Source organism: Lepidochelys kempii, chromosome 9 (assembly GCF_965140285.1).
Source record: "Lepidochelys kempii isolate rLepKem1 chromosome 9, rLepKem1.hap1, whole genome shotgun sequence".
NCBI classification, from domain to species: Eukaryota; Metazoa; Chordata; order Testudines; family Cheloniidae; genus Lepidochelys; species Lepidochelys kempii.
In genome coordinates, this window is record NC_136388.1 from 65148853 (window position 1) to 65157944 (window position 9092).

Here is a 9092-nt window from a genome sequence, read left to right on the forward strand (position 1 = left end):
TGAAAGTGCAATTTACAAATGTAGATTTTTTTTTGTTACATAACTACACTCAAAAACAAAACAATGTAAAACTTCAGAGCCTACAAGTCCACTCAGTCCTACTTCTTGTTCAGCCAATCTCTCAGACAAACAAGTTTGTTTACATTTACAGGAGATAATGCTGCTCTCTTCTTATTTACAGTGTCACCAGAAAGTGAGAACAGGCGTTCGCATGGCACTTTTGTAGCCGGTATTGCAAGGTATTTATGTGCCAGATATGCTAAACATTTGTCTGCCCCTTCGTGCTTCAGCCACCATTCCAGAAGACGTGTCCATGCTGATGATGCTTGTTAAAAAAAATAATGCGTTAATTAAATTTGTGACTGAACTCCTTGGGGAAGAATTGTATGTCCCCTGCCATATATTTCATGTTATAGCAGTCTCGGATGATGACCCAGCACAGTTCATTTTAAGAACACTTTCACTGCAGATTTTACAAAAGGGAAAGAAGGTACCAATGTGAGATTTCTAAACATAGCTACAGCACTCAACCCAAGGTTTAAGAATCTGAAGTGCCTTCCAAAATCTGAGAGGAATGGGAGTATGGAGCATGCTTTCAGAAGTCTTAAAACAGCAACACTCCAATGCAGAAACTACAGAACCCAAACCACCAAGAAAGAAAACCAACCTTCTGCTGGTGGCATCTGATTCAGATAATGAAAATGAACATGTATTGGGTCTGCTCTGCTTTGGATAGTTATTGAGCAGAACCCATCATCAGCATGGAAGCATGTCTCCGGGAATGGTGGTTGAAGCATGAAGGGACATATGAATCTTATTTACATGCCAGATGTGCTAATCTTCTGACACCGGCTACAACAGTGCCATGGGAACTCCTGTTCTCACTTTCAGGTGACATTGTAAACAAGAAGGGGGCAGCATTATCTCCTGTAAATGTAACCAAACTTGTGTGTCTGAGCGAGTGGTTGAATAAGAAGTATGACTGAGTGGCTTTTTCCTTTCCCGATTCATCTGAGTTACCTGCCCAAATCAAAGATGGTCGCTGTGTGCGCTGAGCCCTGGCACTGGGGGAGAGTGGCAGCAAGAATCAGCTACCTTAGCTGCTCCAGGTCAGCTCTGTGTTTTCCTCCAAATGTCATTTGCTGTTCCTTTGTGGAGTTCTTATGCATGAAGGGGCTGCTCCCTCTACACCTCGGGATCTTGTTGGCCAGGCACATAGTTTTGGGAAGGCAAGCTGATGGGGGAGCCCAATGGTGTCACACAAGCCGCTGTGTCACCATAGGAGGTAGACAGTCAGGAGTGGGAAAAAAATTACGGCCACGCCCTTGAGATGAGCGAGACAGCTGTTGCCCTTCTTTGTTAGGTAGTTTCTAGTTGGTACCCACAGAAAATGCATGGAATTGAGAGATCACATGTTACTGCTCATTCTCATCTGCTCCTCTTCCCTTGCCTACTACTTATTTGTGACTGGCAGTATACCAAGATCACAGGTACTCTGTGTAGAGGTTGGCCCTTGCGCAGGAAACAGAGCAGTTGGTTGGTGTATTTGGCTTTGAATTCTGATTGCAGACCCGAAGCTGTATTGCACACCTTCATGTCCCTGGTCACGAGAACCATGCCATCCAAATGGCAGAGCCTTTCATTTCAAGGAGATGCAGGCAAACAAAGGAAATGATGAAACAGATCCCTGATATGCAACTTATTCAATAACAAAAGTTTCTCCCACAGTGAACAATCAATGAACAACCCCAACTGGACGGGGAAGTGGTTGAAACGTGTACAACTGCAGGAACTATTTGGAGCTTAGAGCATTACATTCACATGGGCCAAATAATCCAGCCCAACAGGTCACACCCGGCAGCTAGATGCCTTCTTGCCTGTCTGTGAGTTGCTGCCTGGGAGATAGTATAATAGCTGCTGCAGTCTCCTCCTCTGTGTGTACCCATGCTGCGCCGTGATCGGGGTTGCCCAGGTGTTACATACACACCCACCCACCCACCAACCACTGCCAGCCTCCAAAGCTTTTCACTGTCCTCTTTGAAATGTGGCGATCTCTCTCTCTAAAAATAACTGGAGTAGTTATTCATGCTTTGTGAGTGAGGGGCTGATAGCACTGACTACAACCAATTCTGTTATGTAGGACAGATGGGTGTGACGCCTGCTGCACAGTGCACCTGAATTCTGGCCTCAGAGCATCCCTATAACCACAGTCTTGGGCCCCAAATAGTTCTGCTAACAAAGCTTGATCCTGAGATGCAGCAGTGCATGTATCAGTAAACTGCTGCCAGTGCAAATTCAATTCTGGCCTACAGCACTTTGGGCTATTTCTGTCTTGGGAATGCACCTTGTACTTCTGTTATTCCTGTCTTAGGTCCTCACAGATCTCCCCGGTCCTGCTGTACTGTCCCTGTAACTCCAGCTCATGTCCCATTCACACTACCCTTACTTGATGTTCTTGTCAACTGCTGGAAATGGCCCACCTTGATTATCACTACAAAAGGTTTCCCCCCTCCCTCCCTCCCTCCCCCCGCTTTCCTGCTGGTAATAGCTCACGTTACCTGATCCCTCTCCTTACAGTGTGTATGGTAACACCCATTGTTTCATGTTCTCTATGTATATAAATCTCCCCACTGTATTTTCCATTGAATGCATCCGATGAAGTGAGCTGTAGCTCACAAAAGCTTATGCTCAGATAAATTGGTTAGTCTCTAAGGTGCCACAAGTCCTCCTGTTCTTTTTGCGAATACAGACTAACACGGCTGCTACTCTGAAAACTACCCTTACTGTGCATCTGTGCTGGGGTGACCCTACAGCCCTGAGATCTGGTTGAGGGAGAAAGAGAGTGTGTGGAAAGAAGTCTCTCGTTGTGCTTTTAATTCTGGCTCGTTCCAGATACAGCATTGCCTTTATGTGCTTCCCTCTGCCTCTGATCCCTGAAGGACAATAGCAGAGAGGCTGAGAACTCCCAAGAGGGTGGTTTTATGTGCACACCTAGAGCTCTCCTTTATAACACAGAGATAGAGCGGAGTGTAAATGATGGTGACTCATGTGTATTCTATGAGCCACCTCCCCACAGCACAGGATGTCACTGAATCTAGAGCAGTGCCTTTAGAGTAGCAATTGGATTCATTTTAGGGAGCTCTGGGGAGCAGCAGAGGGGGCCAGTCAGGGTGAGGGAAGGAATTTACCCAGGTGATGCTGGCATGGTTTTTGAGGGTTCAGTCAAGAAGTTCTGCATGTTCCTGTTGTTTCCCTCTGCAGAGGGAGAGCTTTGCAAACTAGTCAGACCCCACCCAGATTAATTTCTACTGTAGCAGTTTCTGTGTGTGTGCTCTCTGGGCGGAGCTGGCTTCCCCAGCTCTCATGCTGCAGGAGCCTTCATGCAAATAAACCACAAGCTCTACTACAGCAAAACACACTTGGGTGACCATGGCAAAGCACAGAGTGACCTAAGCCAAACCTTTGGGTCTAACTGCCCCCACACTTTGCGGGGAAGGAGACTGGACCTGAACAGGATCTGTAACTTAGTTTCACACCAGGTCCCTGTTTCTGTAATGGGCTGAACCAACATCCTGGACTCAAACAACCCCAACTATTGAGGATTCCAAAAGCCAGAAATGTATTGCGCTGCTCAGGCCCTTTTCCAGTGCAAAACAACCTCCAAATCTAGCATGCAGGGCCCTTCTAGAAACCAATCCTGGGAATCCAAGATAAAGAACTTATGGGGCAGATTTGAGTAGTTCAGAGAAAGGGGAAGGGGCCCAGTCAGCTCTGCATGTTCAGGAAATGCTGGTGACTGATGCAGATGTGTTCAGACAGGGGGGGATGGAGTCTCCTTGCCCTTTTCATTCCCACGCTTTAAGGGCAGCCTCTGAAGAGCCTTCCCATGAGCTTCTGAGCACTGGGAAGCAACACAAACAAATGGGATTTTATTCTCCTCCTAAATAAAAAAAAGGAGTGGTTGGTTCTTCTAAGACTGTCTGCTGTGGTGCTATAGCCTGAATTACTTTAGCCAGTAGCGTGGCCTGTAATCACAGCAAGCAAGATTAGTAACCACCACCTGTCAAAACTATATCAAGGGGTTGTATTATATCCTTAACATATGTCACCTGTTATAATCAAAGCCTCAGCTTGTTTTATATCCTGTGCTCAAAATGAGTCTGTGTGGCTAAGGCATTGTGACACGCCTGCAAAAGGACATGCTACTCAGAAGAGTTTGAAAGAGAAAAACAGATCCCGTGTGTCCTTGGGTTGAAAAGCAACCTGCAAATGCAGATGATCAAAGAGGTGTTTAACTTGGCTACAGTATAAGAGGCAAAAGACATTCTTAAATGCTTTGATGAGGTGTTCAGTGGGCTGAGGTACATTAAGGACATAATACAACTCCTGGATATAGATCTTGGCATGCTGCCAAAAATACACATCACAGAATGACCAATGGGCATGGATAAAGTAAAATCTGAAATTGACTGGAGGGTAAAATTGGATCTTATTGAGCAAATAGAGATGCCAGCTGACTGGGTTAACAGTGTGGTCACTGGAATCATAACAAACAAGGAGTTGTATAGTTCCCTGCCCTTTGTACTGGGCGGAAGTATAACAAAGTCTTAATGTGAGCAGTAGCTTAATATCATGTTTTGTGTTTCTTCCCTACATCCTAGGGACTGATTCTATTAAGGTTTGTCTTCTGTTTCTTTTCCCCTTGTGTTGCTTGGTGTTTTGATCTTTATTTACTGGCTGTGATCATTTTGTTGTTAAATTTTACTAGTAAAAGAAGCAGCAGCAGAATTCATTAGCAATTTGGGGCAGTGGCTGAGAGCCAGTTTCATCTCTGCACATCTCACTTGCACGCACCATGTAAAAATCACAGAATCTGCAAGCCAAGACCTAACCTGCAAACTGATTGCTAATTCATTTGCACATGCAACTATTATCTGGCTCGCACAGGGTTGCTCCTCTGAGCTGAACCAAATCCAGGAGTTCTGTCCCTTCCCTCCCATAGATTTTAGGGTCAGAAGGGATCAGTATGATCATCTAGTCTGACCTCCTGTACAGAGAATTTCACCCAGTAATTCTTCCATCTGGCTAAATAACTTGTGGTGCAAGTAGAACAGAGAATCTACCACATCCTTTGGGTAAACTGTTCCAGTGGCTAATTATCCTCTGTGTTAAAAATATCTGCCTTGTTTCTAGACTGAATATTTCTAACGTCAGTATTCAGCGATTAGATCTTGTTATGCCTTTGTCTGCTACATTAAAGAGCCATCTAATATTGTCTGTCTTCTTCCTTTGTGAGTAATTCTAAGACCATGGGCAAGTATCTCAACCTTCTCTTTGATAAACCAAATAAAATGAGCTTCTTAAGTGTCTCATTGAAAGGATGGTTTTCCAGACCATGAATTATTCTTGTAGCTCTTTCTAGGCCTTTTCAAATGTTTCAACATCCTTTCCAAAGGGTGGTGATCAGACTTGAATACAGTATCATCTCCCTACTCCTACTTGATAATCCCCCAGTCAAGGATTGCATTAGTCCTCTTACCCATAACATCACTTGGGGAGCTTTGGTTCTCTGCCATGATCCCTAAGTCCTTTAGTGTTCCCCTTTCACACCGACTGCACATTTACAAGCACTAGCCAAGGGGCTGCAGAGCAGAATTCAGGTGTGTGAGATTGCAGGGGACACTGGTTTGCGCATGCAGACGCTTGTGTATGTAGGTGTCAACACGGGACTCTCTGGGCTGCTGCATGTCAGAAGTAAGATGTGCCAGCAGAGCTTTGTGTAGGCCCAGGCCTGCAACTGCAGTGATGCTGTGAGAGCAGTATTCAAGTGCATTGTCAGAGGCATGCAGCTTGCATGGTCACCCACCTATACTGTGTACTGTAACTGGCTGTAGTGACTGGTAGCAGCCACTGACTTCATGAGCCTATGATTTTTCAAAGAGAGAGAGAGTGAAACGTTTCAGAGAAGATAGTGCAAAGCTTGAGGGCTGGGCGGTGATGTTGCGACTTGCGTGTTATGTGGAGGTGGCACAGAGAGAAACAAGGCCAGTGTGGGATTGATTAGTGCAGCCATTGTGCTGACTCTCAGGCAGCAGTCCCCAGATAAAGGAGCAGGCAGCTACCTACAGGGTGTGACCTGTTAGGCTGCAGTGGTTGGGCCCATGTAGATATAATGCTCTGAATACTAGAAATGTCTCCTCGGTTAAACTTCTGCTTGTTTCAGCCACTTACTGTGTCTTGTTTAGGTTGCACACTGGCTGTGCACTAACCTGAACTTCCTTTATGGAATAAACTGCGTGTCCTTTCCTAAAAGGAAAAGTCCTAAATTTTCAAGATAGGACATTAGTAAATGTATTGGGTCAGCATACTACCTTTTTACCTCCCAGGGTTAGAATTCACTATGAGGATCACCCATGCATTGAGTTTGATGTTCTCAGACTAGGATGGTGGAAGCATTTGCTCACTTCACAACATGGAAAAATGTATCACTGCTAGCAGTATTGGCTTGTGTTTTTTACATTGGATTACCCAACTGTGGCTCGAGGTGGGAGCATGCCGCAGGTCAGGATTAAGATGGTGTGAGAGAGCTGTGGGCGGCCCCCAGTACTGGATTAACAGTGTGATTGGAGATCAGCAGCGAGGTGCATTGGCAATGCTGTGTGTGTGTGTGTGTCAGAACTGACACCTGACTGGCCTGATTTATGTCTGACTCCAGACAAGTCCTGCCTGTCAAGCTCCTTCAACATCACAAAGCCCTATAGCTCATCAGAGCCAACCTCATGCAAGGCTGTTCGGGCAGCTGCATCACAGCAGGGTGGGTGTTCAGGGGAACAGATGTGAGAGGGAAGTTCTGCTGTGTCACCTTAGCAAACATTTACTGAGCAGCCATGTTAGGGCCTGCTCCCAAGAAGTGCTGGGTACCTCCAAACCCCAGCAGATGCAGGTGCTCAGCACCTCTCAAGATTGGGTCCTCAGCACAGTCCTTTTCATTACTGCTAGAATGGGGGAACATCCCGACAGGGACTCAACATTCAAGTCTTTCTCAGTGTGACTGAGTTAGTTTCAGGTTGTGTAGTGTGTTAATGTGGCAGCTCTTCACCTCTGGAGACGGGGGTCCAGCTCTGGCTCAGGTCAGACCATGAAGAAAAATTAGTTGCATGGTTCCTTGCATGTGCTTAGAAACATTTTTGCTTAGAAACATTGCAGAAATCACCACACACAACCGTGGACAGTGCCAGACTGGGGTCTGGATCGTCCAGTGCCTATCACCAACACTGGCCTTACCAGCTTCTTCAGGGCAAGGTGCAAGAAGCCCCAGAGTGGACAATTCTGGAATAGCCTTCCCAGAGGGGAAGTTTTTCACCAACAAACTGGGTTAATTGTTGGTTTATGTCTTCAGTTATATCCCTTAACTTATTTAATCCTTTCATCTAATTGGATACTCTCCTTTTCCACATCCATATCTAGTCCTTTTTTAGCCCTAAGCTCTTTACTATCTTATAGCAGTGAGTTCCACAGATTATTATGCATCATGTAAAAATATATTTCCTTTCATCAGTTTTAAATTTGCTGCTTTTCAATTTCATTGACTGCCCCCTTGTTCTTGCATTGGGGGTGTACAGGGCACCTGAATGGTCACCTCTTCATGTAAAGCCATGCCAAGTTGATGTCTGATGCCAAGCGATGTCACCCCTGAAACTCTCAGGGGATGCTGCATAGTCATGGCCGGATGCACTGGCCGAGTTGGAGGTGGGACTGGAACAGCAGGGGTTGGCTCAGGAGGATGGGGGGGCTGGAACAGGGCAGGTGCTGGCCCAGGATGGGGGGCCATTACCAGGGCGGAGGGGGGGCTGGAACAGGGCAGGCATTGGCTCAGGAGGGGGGTTACTAGGGCTGGGGGGATGGAACAGGGCCGTTGGTGGCTCAGGATGGGGGGCCATTACCAGGGCGGAGGGGGGGCTGGAACAGGGCAGGCATTGGCTCAGGAGGGGGGTTACCAGGGCGGGGGGGGCTGGAACAGGGCAGGCATTGGCTCAGGAGGGGGGTTACCAGGGTGGGGTGGGGGGGGCTGGAACAGGGCAGGCATTGGCTCAGGAGGGGGGTTACCAGGGCTGGGGGGATGGAACAGGGCAGGCATTGGCTCAGGAGGGGGGTTACCGGGGGGGGGGGGCTGGAACAGGGCAGGCATTGGCTCAGGAGGGGGGTTACCAGGGCGGGGGGGGCTGGAACAGGGCAGGCATTGGCTCAGGAGGGGGGTTACCAGGGCGGGGGGCTGGAACAGGGCAGGCATTGGCTCAGGAGGGGGAGGCCCCTGGGGGGGGGTGTCCTGTCCCCCTCCCCGATGCTAGGGGCCCCATGCGCTCCCCGGCTCCTCCCCGGCTGGGCACGGTCCCTTTCAGGGCGGGAGCAGGTGCGAGGGGGCGCGGCCCCTTTAAGGAGCCGGCCCCGCCCACTCGCGGCGAAAGTTTCAGCCTGGTGCAGCCGGGGGGCCGGGAGACGCTGCAGGTATCGCTCCGGGCTCCGCCCAGCCCCCTTCCCTGCGGCTGCTGGGAGTGGGTGGTGCCGGCCGGCGGGTGCCGCTTGCGGAGCCGGGAGCAGCGGCGCATCGGGGCGGGGTCCGCAGGCAGGTCCTTGCGGGCGGGCCTGGGGCCGGGGCTACGGGACGGTGAAGCCCGAGGAGCTGCGCTGCCGGGCAGGGGGCGGCCTGGACACTCCTGTCTCCGGCCCCAGCACCCGGTCCTGGCGCTGCCCGGCCCTGGGGGGCAGCGGGGACACGTGGGTGCCGGCAGGTCCCTGTGCCGGAGCGGGGGCATCCCCCAGCCCGGGGGGCGGACGGCGTGACCGGGGAATTGCTGGGGCGCTGGTGTTCAGGGGCTGCGGGAAAGGGGCTGCTGCTTTGGCCGTGGCCTGACTCTCTCCTTGCCTTGCCAGGGGCTTTCCAGGGCTGAGCGATCGCTGACCTTGTGGCGGAGCCCGGACATCGCCGAGCTGTGTGTTGTTTGGGGTGCTGGCCCCAGGCCCGCTCGCTGGGACGGGCTGCTGGTTGTGATCCTGACTTCCTGGCATTCCTGGAGAGGTTTGTCTTTCGGATA